Source organism: Piliocolobus tephrosceles, chromosome 6 (assembly GCF_002776525.5).
Source record: "Piliocolobus tephrosceles isolate RC106 chromosome 6, ASM277652v3, whole genome shotgun sequence".
Classification (NCBI taxonomy): domain Eukaryota; kingdom Metazoa; phylum Chordata; class Mammalia; order Primates; family Cercopithecidae; genus Piliocolobus; species Piliocolobus tephrosceles.
Window position 1 is genome coordinate 21317852 of NC_045439.1, and position 22196 is coordinate 21340047.

Consider the following 22196-nt stretch of genomic DNA (forward strand, 5'->3'; position numbering starts at 1 on the left):
TATTCAATCTTCCCTATCATCATTTACACGCTGTGGATGGTAGGTCAATTGCAGGCAGCTAGTTAGCTCTCCAGTATTCAATCTTCCCTTCATCTTGAGGAACAGGGTTTCATATTGTTGGAGGTGCCAATGAGTCTGCCTAAAAGATTGCTTTCTGTGCCTGCTTTGCAGATAGGGATGGCCAATGTAATGGGAGCACAGGTTGGGGTGGTATTTCTGGGAAGAATTTTTCACAGGAGGCCTCACTGAGGCTGCCATTCTGGCCACGCCTAACTAACTGATTCTGAACTTTCCCTCTTACTATCCAAGACTATGAAACTCACCACCCCAAACTGATAGCATTACAAAAATGTGTCAGGCAGCTTTTATAAAGTATTGGACACTAGGGGAAATAGGCCTGTGGGGTTTTGAGAGAGAAGACAAAGGAAGTGGTTGCTGCATTTCCCCAAGCTTTCTGAATGGGGACACTATTTTTTTTTTTTTTTTTTTTTTTTTTTGAGACAGCATCTTGCTCTGTCACCCAGCCTGGAGTGCAGTGGCATGATCTCGGCTCACTGCACCTCCACCTCGCAGGTTCTAGCAATTCTCTGCCTCAGCCTCCCAAGTAGTTAGGATTACAAGGACCTGCCACCACGCCTGGCTAATTTTTGTTTTGTTTTGTTTTGTTTTTGTAGAGACGGGTTTTACCATCTTGGCCAGGCTGGTCTTGAACTCCTGACCTTGTGATCCACCAGCCTCAGCCTCCCAAAGTGCTGGGATTATAGGTGTGAGCAACTGTGCCCAGCCATGGGGACACTTTTTTACTGTGGTGCAGAGAGTTGGAGCTCAAGTAACATGGTCGTATCCCTGACTTGAGGAGTCAGAGACGGGAATTTCAGCCTCATCTAGTGCTCAATTTGGACGGGCGGGATATCAGATAGGAGAGAGCTACAAAGAGGAGAGGGCCTCCATGTCTTTATGGAAGTTCGGTATAGGTCCATGGCACAGGTCTTGGTCTTACATCTACAAAGCCTAACAGAGAATAGGATCTACGTAACTGTGAGCAGATAAGAGATACTAGAGACAGCATAGGATTCCGAGGTTTCAGAATTCTGGCCTGCCAGAGTCCAGAGGGCTTGCTGAGACCTTGGGCATTCAAAGAGGACACGCATTTGAATTAAGAAACATTGTCTAGAGCCATGTCCTGGAACTAAGAACAAAACCAAGTTAAGACAGACCAGCTTTACAGAACAAACCAGGCCTGACAGGACTAAAGGTGCCCTGAAGTAATTTAACTGCCTGTAAAGAATAAACGAACAAATAACAAAAGCAAAGCCTTTTAAAGATTATCAGCATAATCCCAACTCCCTACAAACATATTATCCATAATGTTCAGTACAAAATAAAGAAGTTCTAAACTTATGAAGAAGCAGGAAAAGGTGCCCCATAGTGACAAAACAAAAAAAAATTGAGGATACAGAAAATAAATAATTAAGAAAAGACAAAATTTATTTTTTAAATGGTTAGTATAATTACTAACCCCCAGCAAGATAGATAAATGAGAGAGAAAGAGAGAACAAATTACAAACACTGTGGATGAAAGATATTGTTACAGACTCTACACACATTAAAATGGCAATAAGGAACTATGAAGAACTTTATGGCAAACAACTAAACAACATAGGTGAAATGAACACAATTCTTGAAGATTAAAACCTACTCAAATTGATAAAGACAAAAATAAAAAGTCTAAATATACTTAGAATTAATATATGTAATTATATATTACATAAGATATAATTATACTTATATATTAATTATATAATTAATAATTAAATATACTTATAATTATTAAATATATTTAATTTGTAATTAAAAGAATTCCAGCAAAATCCTCCAGGCTAATGGCTTCAATGATAAATTTTAGCAAACATTTAAGGAAAAATAATACCAGTCGTAAACATACTTGATATGGTTTGGCTCTGTGTCCCCACCCAAATCTCATCTTGAATTGTAGTCCCATAATTCCCGCATGTTGTGGGAGGGACCCGGTGGGAGATAACTTGAATCATGGGAGCGGTTTCCCCCATACTGTTCTTGTGGTGGTGAAAAAAGTCTCATGAGATCTGATGATTTTATCAGGCGTTTCTGCTTTTGCATCTTCCTTATTTTCTCTTGCAACTACCATGTAAGAAGTGCCTTTTGCCTCCCACCATGATTCTGAGGCCTCCCCAGCCATATGGAACTGTAAGTCCAATTAAACCTCTTTTCCTTCCCAGTCTCAGGTATGCCTTTATCACCAGCATGAAAACGGACTAACACAACACTCTTTAAGGAAATTAAGGCAGAAAAATATATTTCCAGCATTTCAACAAAACTACAAAACCAATATCCTTCATGAATATCCACACATTTGACAAAATATATACACAATTTCCCTACGTGGAAAAACTACACATATTGCTGAGAGAAATTGCAAAAGCTTTAAAAAACTGAGACATGTGCTATATTAGTAGATTGGAAATTTAATATTGTTAAGAGGTCAGCACCTCCCAAATTGATATTCAGATTCAGCTAAATCTCAATAAAATTCCAGCAGGCTTAAAAAAAAAAAATAGAACTTGACGAATTAATTTCAAAATAGAGAAATGCAAAGAGCCTACAGTTTGATAGAAAACCTGGAATAATTTAATGACTTTGTGATGAGCAAAGATTGCTTAAGAGAAACATACTAGCCTTAAAAAAATAACTTACGGTCGGGTGCAGTGGCTCAGGTCTGTAATCCCAGCACTTTGGGAGGCCCAGGCGGGTTGATCACGAGGTTAGGAGATTGAGACCATCCTGGCTAACACGGTTCCAGGCTACTCGGGAGGCTGAGGCAGGAGAACGGCGTGAACCCGGAAGGCAGAGGTTGCAATGAGCCGAGATCGCGCCACTGCACTCCAGAACCTGGGTGACAGAGTGAGACTCTGTCTCAAAAAAAAAAAAAAAAAAAAAAAAAAAAAAAAAAAAAAAAATTAACCTATTAACTTGAACATTATCAAAATTAAAAGATATCATTAAAAAATAAACAAATGGACAAAGGACTTGTGAAAATATTTGAAACACTCATATCTAAGACTTCTCTCTAGACTATATAAATAGCTAAGACAAATCCATACATAAATATACAATTGCCCAATTAGTAAAAAATGGGGAAAAAACTAAAAAGCACCTCACAAAAAGTATATGGCTGTTTAATATTACTCCTCACTAGAGAAAGACAAATATAAATCGCCGTGTGTTACACCAGAATAAATAAAATTTTAAACTTGCCAAACCGAAGGTTAGGAAGGATGTGGCACAACTGGAATATTGTGGGTGGGAGAACAAAGTAATGCTGCCACTTTGGAAAATTCTGGCAGTTTTTATAAAGTTAAACATGCTGTATTTAGAAATTTCACTCTTAGGTATTTACCCAAATGTCCAGAAAAAGATGTGTTGATGAATGCTTGTAACACCTTTATTCATAATATCCCCAAACAGGAAATAATCCAGATATCTATTATTATAATAGATTAATAGATTAAGATTGTAACATGCTCATATAATGTAAAACTACTCAGTGATTTAAAAGCAATGTATTGATAATAAATGTGACAACATACATATCAAACACATTATATGTATTGTATGATTTAATTTACATGAAGTTCAAAAAACAGATGAAATAAATTATAGCATAAGAAGAAGAGTGTGGTCTATCTCACGTAAGGATTGATAGAGATCATGAGGGAACTTTCTGGAGTGAAAAAATAGTCTTTTATTTAATTGGAGGTCATGGTTTCACCTGTGTTTGCATGTTTCAAAATTCATAAAATTGTACATTTGCAATCTATGCATTTCATTTCAAGTAATTTTAATGTTTAATTAAAAAGAAATTAGGTGGTAGGAACTTTATTTTCCATTTTGTCTCCATTTTCTCCTTCTTTCTTCCTGGAATGCGGACCTTCCTGGATTGCTGGAGGTCCAGCAACTATCTTGGACCTTAAAGTAAGGTTGAATATGTGAGCACTAAGGATAATTTAGTAGAAAGATACATAGAGTTTAGGCCTCTATTAACCATGCTTTTTTTTATTAGAGTGGTTATTTCAAACATTTTTTAAATAAAATTTGTGTTTGTTATTTGGATTTTTCCTTATGTGCAGCTGAACATATTCTTAATACTAGACAACGAGAGAGGAAATAATAGATACAGTTGACCTTTGAACAACAGAGATTTCAACAGTGTGGGTCCACTTCAGCATAAATATTCTTCCTCCTCTACTACTCTTGAGACAGCAAGACCAACTTCCCTCTTCCTCCTCCTCAGCCTCCTTCAATGTAAAGACAATGAGGATGAAGACCTTTATGTGATCCACTCCACTTAATGAACAGTAAAATATTTTCTCTTTCTTATCATTTTCTTAATAAAATTTTCTTTTCTCTAGCTCATTTTATTGTAAGAAAATAGTATATAATATATATAGCACCCAAAATATGTGTTAATGGACTGTTTATGTTACCAGTAAGGCTTCGAGTCAATAGCTGACTATTTGTAGTTAAGTTTAGGGAGAGTCAAAAATTATATGCAAATTTTTGACTGCTTGGGGAATCAATGCCCCAAAACTTTGTGTTGAGGACCAGCATATATATATATATATGTATACATGTATATACACACCTCTATATGTGTGTATATATATATAAATGAGGATCAACATATATATATATATATATATATCTGAGATAGGATATATGCATGTATATATGCACATATATATAGAGAGAGATATACATCTCAAACATCAATCACGCTATATCTATTTATAGATTGGACAAAAATATACATGAGTTCATCTCATATGTCCACCTCTATTTGGGCAAGACTACATATCAAGTGTTGCAGAATGACATTCTTCTTAAACCATCAATAAACATAAAAATCCACACTCCATCAGTTATGTGTTTTAATATCTTCCATTAGAATGGTCACGATCTCACTTGCTGTAATTTAAGGTCATATTGGGAGGTGGGACATAGCATTCTTGGTGGAAATACATAACTCATATGAGTCCATATTTAGTATAAAAATTTTAAATGATATTTCCATTCCATAGGAAAAGCACCAAGAAATATTCAAAGTATGTTTAATAAACATTTTCCCTTCCCTTCTCTTCCTTTCTCTTTCCTTTCTTTCCCTTCCCCTCTATTTTCCTTTCTCGTTCTCCTTTCCACTCCCTTTCCATTCTCTTGTCCTCCATCTTTTTCCTCTCTTCTCTTTTCTTCCCCCTTCCCTTCTTCCTTAAGTTTTTTTCTTATTCCTCTTCTGCCATAATATCTATTTTACTGTAATACTAAATATCCTATCTTAAGTAGGTGATTTAACATAAATATTGAGAGCACATAGAATTGAGCTATTCTGTGGGCTTGTATCCTGGTCTTCAAACAGTACAAGCCAGCGACCCCTGTATGTGAGGTTAGATTGCTGCAGAAGCCACCACTGGAATGTCCCTTCACCTGTGTAAGCAGCACAAGTTTAGGAAATATTATTTGGCATTTAGTACAACATGATGCTGCCTGCGATAGTTTATATTGAACTCCCTTTAAATCAAAGGAATAACAACTCTGAAGATGTCACTGTTTGCGTTTAGGATCCATGGTGTATTGTATGAAGAATTGGCCGTTTGTGATTACAGATCAGTATTTAATACTTGATTACAAAGAAAAAGTTGTTCATAAACACTTCAGCCTTCATATTTTGTCACTCTTTTGTGTAAATTTACTCATTGATTATTCTATCTATTTCTATTAAACACCCCCAAGGCCTTGGCTTGTGGCACAGAAGGTTCTTGAACTGTTTGAAATCCCTCATTGTGACTGGGCCTGACAGAGTAAAAGAAATGGAGGCAATAAATACATGGCCTTCCCCTGGGGGTGATGGAAAACCTGTTATAATAAATGGAGACCATCTTTTTTTTTCTCCCTCTCATGTTCACCTACAGTGTAAAAATAAAGCAAAAGTATTGCAGTGTGCTCCATGACAAATATGTGAAAAATTAAAGAATTAAACCTTATTTTAATAAATAATCTATGTGATCCACTGAGTAACTTCTTCTTACTGAGTCCTTAATTTTATTAGAACATTTCATTTAGAGATTTTAAATTAAATTGAACTTGCTAGTCAAGTGGAACCTGGTTCAAAAAGATTTAGTATTGTTTTTCTTGTGCTAAAATTATCTTCATTACTTAATATCAGTAACTACAAGAGATTACAAAAATAGAGAAAAATTCTTAATCATGTGAATAAGTGATAGAGATGCTTCAAATGGTGACATGGAAGTTTCCATGAATACTTCAGAATTTCCCCATCCATTTAACCACAAATTTCACATCCATTTTTGAGGGATTTTTACAAGGAAATTTAAATTAGTTAATGTAATGAGTTTATGTATTCATTCACTAAATATATTTGGAATACATACTATTATGCTAAAGTAACTATTAGAAAGAATGTATTAAAACAAAAATGTGTGGGGAAATTATTAAAGACATCTAAATGCTCTGAATGAATTCAACTCACTGAGTGCATTCAAATGACAATCTGTAGTGTGGGGAAAATTTGTACATATACCCTTGTATCCTTACTGATTCTTTAGTGATGGTGGAAAACTAGAGGGGCATTAGTAAGCTAAAAAGAAGCAAATATATTAGTGGTATTTGTGATAAAGAAACTAGTTATATGTAAAACTATGCGCCAGAGACTCTCATGTTGATATCTTGAGATATATTAGAAAGATATATATGTGTATTATTAAAAGACTAATTGTAAACACATAGTGAAGATAGCTATGGATTTGGCGACCAGCAGGGATTTACTGGGAATAAAACAGTCCAAAACAAATTCATTTTAAAAATGTTTGTTCGAACAATACAGCAAAAGAATTCTGTAGTTATAAGGTACCTCTTTTCCTAAAGTCATTTACTAATTTTTACAAAATACTCGCATGGATGTGTAGAAGAAGTGAGGTCTGTAGAAAAACAACTAGAGAAATGTATAGGTTTGTCTAGACATGCCACATAGTGTAACTGGTCAATATGTGTTGGAAGGGAAAGTTAATTATGTCATAAGTCTCCTTCATCACCCGAGTCCGAGCCCTACTTATAATTTTGTCGTTTACTTTGATGAAGTTCATAAAACTGTACTGATGTCCTGAACATCAAAGTGAAAGGTAACATTGTGTGAGATACTTACAATAATTTAAAGAAGATATTGCAGGCTATAAATCAGAATCAAATATAATAAAAAGCCCTGCCAGAGAGCTTCACAATAGCTCACAAGGTGCAGAACAGCCTGAAGAAGAACCTGAAGAAGTGTGAAGTTGTTATTTGATGGCAAGCTCAACTTGAACCTTTGACATCACGCATACTAATGGTTAACATAGAACTAGAGTAAACTGATATAATGCAGCTCATATGACAACGTGGCTAATAATCCCAATATTCTTTCTGTTAGTCAATGTATCTTGTAAATATTCAGTTCGATTTGATATCCAAACTTAATTGTATATTTTAAAAATTCAAGCACTATCAACTGACAAGATATGACAAGAATAGATGAAAGACAAAAGCCTATATAATATAAAGAAAATTGAAAAAATAGGTATGTTTGCCATAGCAAATGAGGGGGGTTGGAAGCAATATGAATGACAGTCTTTACTAATTCAAATGCTGTAATATAAAATAAATTAGAATGTTTTTTATATATAGCATCAGTGGGGAGAAAAAAAGTGAATGGATATAAGAAATGCAAAGTTATTGAATTAAATAATAATTACAACAAAAACAAGGACTTAAAGGTGAATAGAGCTATTTAATAATTAGGTATATTGCCTCACATGCAAGAAAATTCTTGATCTGTAATGGACTTATATGCAAATTTATTTGTTTTATTGTTTGTTATTTAACTCCATATATTTCTAGCTCTTTTTCTACAAGGCACTGTGCTAAATTGCGGAGATTCACAGATTCACCTCATATTAATATCTATGTCTTCCCTTAAATATAGATGCATTCATTTATTACTGTTTAACACTTATCCTAACCTTAGTGACTTAAAACAATGATAATAATTTATTATCTCTCATATGTCAGGAACTCAGCCAGAACACTGTAGGGATGCTTTTCTATATTCAATATTGTCTGGGGTTTCAGCTAGAGGATTGAAAGGCCAAGGGCTGGGCTTGTATGAAAGTTTACTTAATTCACATGTTTGGCTGTTAGCTGAGACTTAAGTTGGCGCTATCTGGATTATCCACACATACCCTGTCTGTGTGCCCTGGGCTTTCTTGCAACACAGTAACTGGTGTGTAAGGAAAGTATCACAAGAAAGAGAGAGAATCTTGAAGTTCTACTTTGTAAATTACGTAGAATTGGATGAAGTTACATAGTTTTATTTATTCCTTTTTTCATTGGTTGGAGCAGTTACAAATACTAGCTGAAATATTCCAGAGGAGGTTAGTTAAATTGTAATAGGAGTATGTGGAATGATATATATACCGTATACTATGTCACGGTAGACCTTGAAAATTAATTTTAACAGTATCTATTTTTCTTCATTTTATAAAAATCATTCACCCATTAAGGATAAATTTACCATGACTAACAATTATGTGGCAGTCTCTAAGTTGTGAAAATACAAAAATAAGAGAAAGCTAATTCTAATGAAGTTCCTCATTATGTAGAAGAATAAAAATATAGGTGAAAAATTAACTATAGTTTGATGTAATCACTGACATTTAAATGTATTAATAAGGTAAAATAAAAAATATAATGACAAAATAGACATATAAGATTTTACTAACGAGAACTTTCAGAACTGGTTTTACCAAATCATAATGCTTTTTCTCTGAAAACTATCTGCATCACCAAAAGGAATTCAGAGTGTGGTGGTAAAATATATTATGGGATTGAGCAATTGACACCCTGTTAATATGAGATTCTGCTCCTTTAGTCAAAGCTGGTTGGAACAGACATAAACCTTGACTAAGAGAGAAGAATCAATGAGTTGGTCAGTTGTCGATCAGATCGTCTCTGGCATATGAGAATTTGCACACAGAGACAGAACGAATTGCAAGGTGGGGCAAGATCCTAAAGAGAATGTTCACAGATTTTTGCTGACAATATACTCAGAGTTTCCCTGATTTCCATCTTTTCTGAAACCAAGGTATTCACATTTTCTTCAAGATACCCCAATTTGTGTGTGTGTGCCTATGAGAGAGAGAGAAAGAGATACGGCTGAATGTGTATATATGTATGTGTGTGAATGTGTGTGTTTGCCTCTGTCAGTTTTGTATTTCTTGAAAGCAAAAAAATTGCCTTTGATCATCACTAACAAAAGTTATTCTAGCCCATTAAAAAAAAAAAACTGTCTTTAGTCCTTTAGCACTTACATTTAAGCTAAATAATATTTAAATTTTAAAATTATGAACTATATTTTGCATTTATTATTATTGTAATATTAAAAATACTTGCTTTAATGTGTTTAAATGGCTGTTTACCAAATTCATTTTTTAAAATAAAAAGAGTTGTTTTGTATGTAGAACTGTAGGATCATGGTTATTCCAGAAAGTAAAGTAGAGTTGTCTTTGACATTTACAGGAATAGCTCAGTGTTTGTATATTAAGATATATACTCGATTTCTTTGGATAGAATAGTATGCAAGTGTTGACTTTGTTCAGAATGAAATTTCATTCATCAGTTTGTTAAATTGAGGATGGGAAGAGACAAGGAGGAAAAAAGATGATTATTTTAATATTTCCAATCTGTTACTTATGGCTTAAACTTTTATGCCTTCATCCCTTTAAAATTTAGAATTTTGAATGTCAAATACTGTGTCTTGAAAATCACAAGTTTTTCCTTATGAATAATATCTCTGCTTTGAGTATCTTGGAATGTAGACCTAAGAATATTATGGTTTTTTTTTTTTTTTTTTTTTTGGTCTTCTTAAAAGAAATTCCAAGGATGAAGTTCACATGAGTATAAATAGAGCAGGCAATAAGAAAGTGTTAAGGGAAAACCTGGTTAGTTCTAAATTTTGATTCACTGCAACAATACGTATCTCCACATAGGATAATTCAAAAAATACATTTCTTTTTTTTAACATGTCCATGAGATTAATTAACAATGACCTACTCCAAGTGATGAATTCACTCAGATTTTGCTTACAGGATGGAGGACAAGACCCATTAACACTCACACATGATGCTATGCCTCTTTGGCCTCATAACTATAGCACATATTAAGTAAGACCAATTAAATTTGTTGAATTATTTGTAGTTTCTGCTAATAAAGTATGATTTCAGAGGCCCATGACCTGTAATAATTTATAACTGAACTATGGCACACATTTAAACCAAGTATTTTGAAAGGCTGGTGAGTAATGCAGCTAATGAGTGAGCCTGGCCGACTACATTGCAACCACACCTCAAGGAGGTATTGCTATTCCCTATTTTACTTTACGTAATACCTTGTACAAAATAAGAAAACAAAGCCTTATTTTTCTGAAAATGTCTTTTAAAAGAAAGCCATTGTTAGTGCTTATTAAATAAACGATGAATAAGAAATCAAAGAAAATGATGGTTCTTAGCAAAAAAGGAGACATCTTGCTTTAGGAATATTCCTCTGCCCTTGGGATTTCCTGTAAATTGGTTGATGAGTCTCAAGGCGTGATCATACTGAGGTTTGATTTTTTTGGCAAAACTGTTTCGTAGATGGCATTGCGTCTCTCATCAGGTGGCACGTAATGTCTGGTTATCTCTCCTGTGGAATGTTAGAACCACTGATATTCAAAACAAGGGATTGCAAATGGTATTATTTCTTCTTCCCATTTGTGAGCAATTAGTAAATTTAGAACTAATTAGGACACGTGAGGAAGTTTCTATTTATAACAGATAGAAACTTCTTCACTTTCATGAATTGGTCATGAATTGTGTACTTTGTATAGAAAAGATATGAAAAATGCTAGCTTCTTTTCGTTCATTTATCACTTTCATCATAAAGAGTGGATTCCATAGCATCATCCAAAGGGATCCGCTAGATTTTGTCAGGCAGGGGTGGGTATTATTATGAATAAATGGAATTTAAACAGAATTGATGAGTTCAAATATATTAAAATTATTATCTCTACTGATACTCATTTAATTCCATCTTTGACCAGTGGGAGCTCCTTTAAGATGACTCCAAAGTCATTTTGACACGACTCTAATAGTATCTGATAGCTCCCTTGTAATCTTGTAATCAAAGATAACCCAAGATCATCTTGCATATTTCATGACCCTGATCTAACATTACTCATTATTCTATAAAATCCTGGCTTGTTTTGGTTTAAAATGATTTTCCAAGATAATCACTTGTTTGCCAGTAAGGTTATCTCTTGCTACTGGCTTGATCATTATTTCTAGGTCTTTTCTGGGACTGTGCTATAGTTCACCTTAGGAATAAAATAAGCAAAATCCAAATCATGCAAACTCTGTAGGATAAACAATATGATTTTTTTCAGCAAATATATTGCAAAGTAAAAGAATATCATATGTAGTAAAAGAGATTTAAAGTATATATTTAAAGAATAGGCAAAACCAAAACATAAAGATTCATACTTGGTGACAAAACTGTGAAAAGAAGCAAAAAAAGTGATTGCTATAAAAATCAGAAAAGTGACTTATCTTAGGAGGAAAGCATTTTTTTTTTTTTTTTGCAAGGTGGCATGAGGAAGGCATGCAGAATGGCTGCCGAGGTTCTGTCTCTTGACATGTAATGGTAGAAAGCAGGTTTCTTCCATTTAAATTACTCATAAAGCAAGAAATGTATCTTGTGTGTGTATTAGTTAGGATTTTCCAACACAACCAATAAGATATATATATATATACATACATATATATATATACATATATACACACACACACACACACATATGTACATGTGCACATATATATGCACACACATAAATATGTCTATATATATGACTTATTATAAGTTACTGGCTCATGTGATTATGGAAACCAAGAAATCCCACCATCTGCCATCTGCAAGCTGAAGACCCAGGAATACTGGTGCTGTAGTTACAAGGTCTGAGAGCCAAAAAGCCATGATGTAGATAACAGTTCTTGTTAGAAGCCCTGTGCACCAGGAACATAGAAGCAAGAGATCAATGCCTCAGCTCAAGCAGTCAGACAGAGAGGAAATTCAACCTCTCTCCAACTTTTTTTCCATTCAGACCCTCAACAAATAGAATGATGACAGCTCACATTGGGAAGAGCAATGTGCCTTAGTCTACCAACTCAAATGCCAATCTCTTTCTGAATCACCATCATAGACACACCCATAAACAATGTTTTATTTAGCCAGATACCACCATCCCATGGCCGAGTCAAATTGAGACATAAAATTAACTATAACCATGTAGTTTTTCTGTTTTGTGAAATATTTAACAAAATACCCAGATAATTTTAAAAGTGAAGAATGAGTCAGATAAAACAAGACTGGAAAAATATTGCTATCTGTTAGAGCTAAACGTCTGAGGGGAAATTATAGTCTAGCAAAGTATACCTTTATATATGATTTTAAAATTCCAAAACAAAAAATTTAAAAATAATGAAAATTGTGACAGGGCTTAAGGCAAATATATACCAGCTATTCAGAAATTTAAAATCTTGAAATTGGTTGAAATGTGGGTCTGCAAACTGCTCAATATTCCTACATAGCATGTAGAGAACTAAGGAAAAAACACGTATGACATTGCTTCAGTGACATTTCTACTAGTGGAAAAAATTATAATTACAGATAAATAATGTAATTAGTAACATAGTTCATTGCATACAATTTAGTTTTCTTATCTATTTTTTCTCTATTTGGCATGACTGCTTCAAATTCCCATTTATAATTATAATTCTGAAAAACATATACTTTTTCAGAGAATCTCGAGTGCACCATGCAACATGTTATATGGAAGATTTAATTACGTGTTCTTATTATTTCTTTTAAAACTTCTACTCCACTTTTATCCCTATGTATGAAGAAGGAAATATTTGAGGGGGATCTTTTTATGTTCTTGTGCTAATTCTCCCTCTGGTTGACTCTTTCATGGGATATTTCATATCTTAATGATATAGTCAAGTTTTTTTTTACGGTAATGGGAGCTCTGCAATGGAGGATTCCCTCAAAGAAGGTTATTATGATTACACACACGCTTTAGACCAATCTTCAGAATCATATGAAATTAAGAATTTTTCAGATTTGCCTATTTATTTTTTGTGATTCCATTTCTTATTAAAACTTATTCTTCAATGTTAATCTTTGCATTGACAAAACATTGGCCCACTTTTTCTGACATATGATGTTTTATTTCATAGATTTTATTTATAAAATGCTTGCAAAATACACTTTTTTTCTTTAACCGTGTCTTTATGTCAAAATCCTCATTGTTGAAGTGGGTGTTAGTCATCTGAGAATCAGCCTTTCTTCCCCTAACTTTCAAGACTTCGTTTGATTCAGTATTTGTTTTTCCCCCTTAACTATAATCTGAGCCTGATTTTCAAATTGTAGATCTCAGCTGTCCAGAGCAACCTGGGAAATATTTCTGTAGTACATCTATAATGGAATGTCTGTGCAATGTGATTACTCAAAGTTTTCTGTCCATGGTATTCCACTGACATTATCTCACAGAGTAACTGTGTGAAATTTCCATGTAATTAATCCAGAGCAAAACTGAATTCAATCAACAACAATACCAATAATTATAACAGTGCACTTCTATGTTTTTCAACTATTAACACTGGAAAATTATTTTAATTTTCCAGATTTCTTTTCAATGCAGCAAAATAAAATTCACTCACGTGTGGAACGGCAAGTAAGTGTTTCTACCATGGAGTAACCTCTAGACATACACTCAACAAGCGTGGAAAACTAATCTTTAGGATCTGTTCAAACTTAGTCCTCTCCATAAATGAAGCATTAGAATATACAGCCTGGAAGTGTATTTTGCCTGGAAGTGTATTTTGCCATACATAATGCTTTAGAAAGCATACAATAAAACGTATCATTAGGTAAAACTTAGATGTTATTATCCCTTCACTAATATTATTAAAGGATGGTTTTGTTCTGTTGCATGTGTGGCAACCTGTTTAATGGTGACCAGGGCATAAGTTCAGATAGCACTGGCATTCCGTAACTTTTGTGATTACTACAAAATAATTTCTCACCCTGAATTGGTACAATTTATTTTTACAAATTAGGTACTTTAAGAGGAAATATAAAATGTAAGTATCTAATTAAAAACTAAGTTGTTTTTACTCTTTTAGAATCATCTTTTAATACTACAGCAAATGCTATGGGTGCCCAGTCTAATTTGGACATAAAATGGGGAGAGTTACCATACATATCTGTGGCTTCCGTATCTCTATACCTGAGAATGTTTTCTGGTCTTCGCAGCCTGCAAGGCCAGTGCAAGGGACAGCCAGTTTCCAGGCAGCTAATACCCTAGAAGCTGTCCTTCACCAATGAGAGATAGGAGCAGATACTAGTTTCCTTGCCTCTGGTGCATATGATAACCTATGCATTAAACTACTTTTTTTTTTTTTTTTTTTAACCATAAGAGTGTGTTTATTTTGCAAGTGAATTGTTAATTTTTTATCCCAAATTTTCTCACAATTTTGCATTATCAAATTGTTTTTAAGTGCTTTTTAAACATTAGATGTAGACATTGTTAGAAGTTAAAGGAGAAAAACATGTTCTTTCTTTTGCATAATATTGTATTACATTTAACTTAAGGATTGTTACCCTTCTGAATATCAAGAATTGAAACTACTAGGAGTCACATTTATTTATAGGCCCCAAAATAGCCTTGAGGTTGGAATAGGAAAATATCTTTTGTAAACTGTAAGAAAACTCTCCCCTCAAAGTAAAACACTATGAAATTTACACAATTATACATGTATTCAATATCCTTACAATATCCAGAAAGCTATGAATTTTTAGAAATGACAATGAAAATAGGTTTACATTCAGAACTTATACCAACACGATGTAACTTGAAACCCAGTACGTTGTACAGATGATGTCTGCTTAAATGTTAAAACATCATAAAAATGACATTGCTAAAAACACACATCCTCGGACACCCAGTGAATGCAAGGCAGAAAAAAAATTTCAGTGAAATTAGCTTTCACTTTTCATGTAAATGGAGTGTAATATTCAAATTTCTTAGGATATCCCAAAGGATCTCAGGATTACTGGTAACATTTCATCATCTGTAGTATCCTTTTATGTTTTTCATCAATTGTATTCATAACTGTGCAGTTCTAAACCAGCTTCTAGAAATTCTGCTCAAAAACTGGTTTTAAGGTTCTCTATTAGTACTTTCCAAAACTTCTTAGAGTCTCAGATCAACACAGGCCACTAATCTACGCCCGATGGTCGGCTTTAGTTTTTTTCTTCCTACATTTAAAAAAAATAATTTTAAAATAATACATTGATAAAACTATTTCTCTCAAAACTAAGTAGAGTTAGCATGGAGTAGAGTATCTAATACTTAGGCAGACATGGAGAAATCTCAGCACTTCCTAAGGGCAAGATATTGATTCTATGCTTAACTGGTGCCAGATTTCAAGGGATTTAGCTCCCACCCTGTGGCCACGGACGGAATGCCTGGTGGAGCTTTCTAAGGGGAGGATCCTCTTAAGTCTGATTCCCTCCACGCAGCCCCTGAATGTCAGAGGCAGAAAGATGGCCTACACCAGACCAAAGAGGTTCTATATGAGCATCCTGCGTAAACACCTCCTTTCAGTAATAAGACCTGAGTTATTACAACTCTAGTCATGTTACGTGCCACGTTGAATACAATGCTCTCAATAGGTTGTCAAGCTGTGCGACCCTACTGAATACACATTACTGAAGGAGGTCACGTCTGACATTCCCTAAGAGCCACAGTGAAACCACAGCAGCAGTCACCTTTCTGAGCACAAAGCCTCGTCTCCTTTCTGTCTATTTGTGCGGTTTTCCTTCTTTCTGTGGGAGAACCAAAACAACCACTCCCATTGGTTATGCAATTCTGGGAATTTAAAAATCACTCTTATGAGTTATGCAATTACCACAAAAGGTCTTGTGACTTGAGTACATATTCTTCTTTGCTCAGATCCTTGCTAGACTGCACTAGACTGTTGTTTATTGATCAATATAAAATCGTATCTCCTTCTGATGTCACATACAAAAATCCTTTGAGTCCAAACCATAAAGTCATAAATATTGTACACTCATTTCCCTAATGATATCCCACTTCAAAGCTGTCTATGTAGTGTTTTCTCTTGATGCTGTAAGTAAATTAAACTCTGTTTGCTGACCTTATATAGCTTTTGTTTAATTATTATTTCAGGAGGTACTTTATATGCCAATCTAAATTCTTCACCAAATCTTTGTTGCAAAATTCTTGCCTCAGTATCTGCTTTTGGGGAAACTAAAATTTAAAAACGTACATTGAAAAATATATCTATTAGGCCGAGCGCGGTGGCTCAAGCCTGTAATCCCAGCACTTTGGGAGGCTGAGACGGGCAGATCATGAGGTCAGGAGATCGAGACCATCCTGGCTAACACAGTGAAACCCTGTCTCTACTAAAAAAATACAAAAAATTAGCCAGGCGAGGTGGCGGGCACCTGTAGTCCCAGCTACTCGGGAGGCTGAGACAGGAGAATGGCGGGAACCTGGGAGGCAGAGCTTGCAGTGAGCTGAGATCCGGCCACTGCACTCCAGCCCGGACGACAGAGCGAGACTCCGTCTCAGAGGAAAAAAAAAAAAAAAAAAGAAAAATATATCAATTAAACATTACATGTCAATTACTCTTGTACACTATATTTTTTTAGTGCTCGTGGAATACATTCTTATTTGACCATACCTATGGTAACATACATTTTTACAGGAGCTTGTTGAAGGAAGTTATAAAATCCATGACTTAATAATGGAGATACTATTTTTTTGAACATAAAAAAATCTTGATGTTTGCCACTTGCCGTGTACTGAATTATGTCTCTCCCAAATTGATGAAGCTCTAACTCCCAAACTGACTCTATCTAAGGACAGGCTCTTTATAAGGTAATTAAGATTAAATGAGATCATAAGGATGGGTCTTAATCTGATAGAACTGTGGCCTTATTAGAAAAGAAAGATCTTTCTTTCTTTATTTATCAGACCTCAACACACTGTCATTCTGATTTCGGACTTCCAGCCATCCAAACTGTGAGAAAATAAATTTCTGTTATTTAAGACATCCAGGGTATTGTATGTTGTTATAGCTAACAAATACCAAGCGGAATAATCCTGAGCTGAATAATACTCAACTTCTAGGCTGAGTTCATAAAAGCATGAGTAAATACTCAACTTCTAGGCCAACTTCTAGGCCTAGTTCATAAAAGCATAAATAAATACTCAAATTCTAGGCCTAGTTCACAAAAGCATGAATAAACACTCAACTTCTAAGCCAATTTCTAGGCCTAGTTCATAAAAGTATGAATAAATACTCAACTTCTAGGACAACTTCTAGGCCTAGTTCATAAAAGCATAAATAAATACTCAAATTCTAGGCCTAGTTCACAAAAGCATGCCTAATTGTCTGTGTTTTTTCCGTGGAATGTGTGTGTGGAAACTAATAGAATCCTGGAATCATTAACTGAAGGAGAAACACATATTGTTCATAGTCACCTGTTTTGGAATTTAGGAGATGCATTGACTTCCACTTATTAATCCGCTTAGATTTTGGGGTATATCTATTATAGTACCTAGGGTACTTCACAGAGAAATTAGTACCTAGAAGTAGTGGAATATTGCCAAACTAAAAACTTGAAATTGTGTCCCTGACTTAGTGGTTAGGTAACAGAAAGCAAGGACCTTGGTTTTGGAGCCTGAAAAGATGAACAGCCATGGCACATGGTGTCAAAACACAAGAAATTAACATCTTTAAGAAAAATTATTTATCTATGAGTCTATGTTCTTAGACGTGGGGTTGGAAGGTGCCTGTGTCATATTGTTTTTATTTTATTTTTACTTATAGCAAGGCATTATTGGAAATGCAAATCCAAAAAAGAACTGACCAGCTGGTAGGCAGAGGTAAAGAATACAGAGTGAGTCTAGAAGTTTAGGGCCTCAACATTGGAAAAACAAATCACTTCTAGATCCCAAACAGTAGGATATAAAGACATTGACAAATGACTTCGATAACTTCTCAGATTTTTTCCCTTAGAAAAACTCAAAGTAAATGCATAGGCCTGTTATCTGTTATTTCTCAGCGATTACTCAGGTAGTCTCCAGCGATCCATATTACACCTCAGAAGATGTTCATGAAGATAAAAGAAAGAAATAGAGGAAAGAAGGAGAGAAAGAAGGAATGAAAAAAGGAGAGAAGAAGAAAGGGAAGAAAGAAGTGGAGGGAACAAAGGAAAGGTGGAAGGGAGGGAGGGAGGGAGGGAAGGAAGGAAGGTAAGAAGGAAGGAAGGAAGGAAGGAAGGAAGGAAGGAAGGAAGGAAGGAAGGAGGGAGCTCTCAGAAAAATGTACAGGAAAAATTTAGGTTTACTCACTGGCATAAAGTACCACGTAGGAACAAATAGATAGAAAGTCTGTTTTTTAAAGGTATTTCCAAAAGCTCCATGAACCTGAGTTAAAGAATTAGAGAAACTATTGACTGATTCATCATTAACATAACTTTTACATTCCCAGACATACAGTATCAAGAAGTCAACTGTGAAAGCTACAGATCACCAAAAGGAGAAACACTTATAAACAACCACCTCAGATATGGGCATAGACAAGAATGGAGGAAAAAGAGCTTTCTGGAGAGTGAGATCATGGGCCACAAAGAAAAAAAAGACAAGAGAGTTATTTCCAGAGAGCAGGATCACGATCTAATCAAGACCTTCCTCCACCATTAGGGCACAGGCACCTCATGATGCCTGCCTGGCCCAGGTTCGTCTTGCTGTGGACTAATGGCCACTATGTGCCTTCCATAATTCTGTTTTTCAGATGAATGTATCAATCATAGTTACCCCATCTTTTTTCTACCATTTGCCATTATAGAGTGGGAAGGTCTGTGTACTGTGTCATGAGGAGTCATATCTGAGCTTGATGAAGATGTGTGCTTACTCAGCGGTTCTGGACTTTGAGTAGAAAGTAGTGACTGGATAGGAATTTGATTTATCTCACTTGGGGAAAAGGTGTGCATTCTATGCATGGGAGAAGGGTAAATATATTTGGTGCCTAAGAGGGCAGACTATGCCAGCGATTGGGTTGATATTCACCAAATCCATTTCCTCATTCACCTGGGAACTCAGGCATATTACATTTTCTAGTTTGCAATTACTTCCTTTTTTTTGAGTGGCTTCTGGTCAGTAGAATATGTAAGATCAGGCCAAGGACAAGACATGCTTCTCAGACAGGATTCTGTATCATTTAATTTCATTTTCTGTACCTCACTTTAACCCCTAACTAATACCTGCTACAAGAAGAATAGAAGATTAAGCTATAACAGCACTCAAAGTTCTATTTTTGCACATTTGAATTGTGGTATATAAATTTAATCCCACGGTATCTAAATGTTATGAGATATCTTGCATTAGAGAGATCTGTTTAATCCATCAACTCAGTTTCCTGACCATCAAATTCTGTTTTCATGCAATACTTATTAGCATCCCACAGAATTAATTTGCTGTGTAAGTATAGTTCAGAAACTGGTCTATGGGTTAAGAGTACTTACGATTCCATTTGGAGAGAGTAACACCTCCTTCATTAGAAGACTCTCTTAGTAAGCACGAGTGTACCAAGTCTTCCCTGCATCATGCTATTCTTCTCTGAATTTGCATTTAGCTCAGGTCCAGATGGTTCAAACCATTCTTCTAATAAGAAAACAAATTTTCATCTCTTAAAAATAGGAAAGATCGGCCGGGTGCAGTGGCTCATGCCTGTAATCCCAGCACTTTGGGAGGCTGAGGTGGGCAGATCATGAGGTCAGGAGTTCGAGACCAGTCTGACCAACATGGTGAAACCCTGTCTATACTAAAAACACAAAAATTAGCCAGGCATTGTGGCACGTGCCTATAATCCCAGCTATTCAGGAGGCTGAGGCAGAAGAATTGCTTGAACCCTGGAGGCGGAAGCTGCAGTGAGCTGAGATCACACCACTGCACTCCAGCCTGGGTGACAGAGCAAGACTTCATCTCAGAAAAAAAAAAAAAAAAAAAAGAAAGAAAGAAAAGAAAAACAAAATAGAAAGGATCTTATTTTGTCACTGCTATTAACTGAATGTTTGCATCTCCCCAAATTTCATAGGTTGAAATCTAATCCCCAATATGCTGGCATTTGGAAGCGTGTCCTTTGGGAAACAATGGTCCCACGAGGGTGGAGCCCTGTTGATGAGATGGGTGTCTTTATAAGAGACAGGAAAGAGTTTGCTTCTCTTTCTCTCTCCGCTCTCTGCCATGGGAGGAGGCAAAGAAAGAGATGACCATTTCCCAACTATGATGAAAGTCCTCACCAGACATCAACCTGCTGACAGCTTGATCTTGGATTTCCCCACTCCCAGAACTGAGAAGTAGATGTTTGTTGTTTAAGCTGCCCGGTCTATTGTATTTTTTTTTTTTTTGTTATTGCAACCCAAACAGACTAAGACAGTTACCTACATCCCTTAAGCCCCTCCCCTCCTCAGTGTTCCACTTAACTTTCATGTCCCTTGCATTAACTCCGATAAAATCCAAATTGCTTGTCACAGGCAGACTATTTAATGCTGTTATCACGTGAGTGTCTTCTCTTTGGGTATTTGAGAAAAACTCCAAGTTGCAAGTGAGGAAATGTCTAGCTTGATTCTGAAGGCATCTGGAGGCTTCTTCGGGACAGGATTATGCTGGAGAGATTCAGAAGCAGTATCAAGAGTAGGGTCAAGTATGTATATATGTAGGTATGGACACAAGACGTAGGCAGGATAATGCTTTCTTCCACTTAAATGTGCAATCTTCTCAGGGGAGTCACGCCTAGTACTTGCTCAAGATGATTTTGTTTATCACACTTCCTGGTGACACACAGAGTGTCCCACAAATCCAGCCTCTTTTTTATTCCCTTCCCTGGGACATTTGTGGTTACAAGTTGACAGTAGGCTCACTCTGGGGCCTAGACATCTGAATCCTGACACACCCCTTCAATTCTCCTTCTCTATGTCTATTTCAATTATTTCCCTCTATACCTTAATTAACAAAAAGTTTACTGTTTTTCTTTTTCTCACACAAAAATACTTATAAAGAGGTTCAGATTCTCCCAGAAAGAAAGTCTAGTATTTGTAACATGAACCCTTATTCACACTGCCTCTGGGAAATAATATTTTACTCTTAAGAGTACTAAGGAAGTACTGTGTTTGGAAACTGTTTTAGTCAGGGCTCTCTAGAGTGACAGAGCTAATTATATCTATCTATATATATATATATAGAGAGAGAGAGATATGTGTATATGTGTGTGTATTATATGTGTATACACACATATAATAGCAGTTTTATATATAGCAGTTATATATACTATATATTATACATAGATAGATAGATAGATAGATAGATAGATAGATAGATAGATAGCAGTTTATTAAGTAGTATTAACTCACACAGTCACAAGGTGCCACAACAGGCCATCTGCAAGCTGAGGAGCAAGGAAGCGAGTCTGAGTCTCAAAGCTGAAGCACTTGGAGTCTGATGTTCTAGGGCAGGAAGCAACCAGCATGGGAGAAAGATGTAGGCTGGGAGGCTAAGCCAGCATAGGCTTTTCATGTTTTTCTGCCTGCTTTATATTCTGGCTGCACTGACAGCTGATTAGATGGTGCCTACCCAGATTAAGGGTGGATCTGCCTTTCCAGGCCCACTGTCGCAAATGTGAATCTCCTTTGGCAACACTCTCACAGACACACCCAGGATCAATACTTTGCATCTGTCAGTCTAATCAAGTTGACACTCAGTATTAATCATCACAGAAACGAAGAGAAGAAAGAGCTCCTCTATTGGGAAATCAAGAGAAGCAAGTAGAAGAAACACTTTCATTCCCACTTGGTGGCTCATTCTCTGTTTTGGGTTGAATTGCACCCCCTCCTCCCAGCACCAATTCTTGTGTTGAAGTCTTAGGCCCCAGCAC

General features: G+C 35.6%; 1 long non-coding RNA gene across 4 annotated transcripts in view; it reads right to left on the reverse strand.

Annotated features, from left to right (window-relative positions):
* LOC111538123 overlaps window positions 1-21810 on the reverse strand; it is a 61403-nt gene extending 39593 nt beyond the window's left edge. The window contains exons 1-4 of one of the 4 annotated variants that reach the window (XR_002730225.1): window positions 21676-21810; window positions 20750-20931; window positions 19789-19927; window positions 3907-4005 (exon numbers count right to left, since the gene is read on the reverse strand). This is a non-coding gene — a long non-coding RNA (uncharacterized LOC111538123). Of the gene's footprint in view, window positions 1-3906; window positions 4006-4247; window positions 4335-10697; window positions 10819-19788; window positions 19928-20749; window positions 20932-21675 lie in introns of those variants that run through there. The other 3 variants (XR_002730226.1, XR_002730224.1, XR_002730222.1) reach the window with 3 other exon arrangements.
* Window positions 21811-22196: the final 386 nt, after the last annotated feature.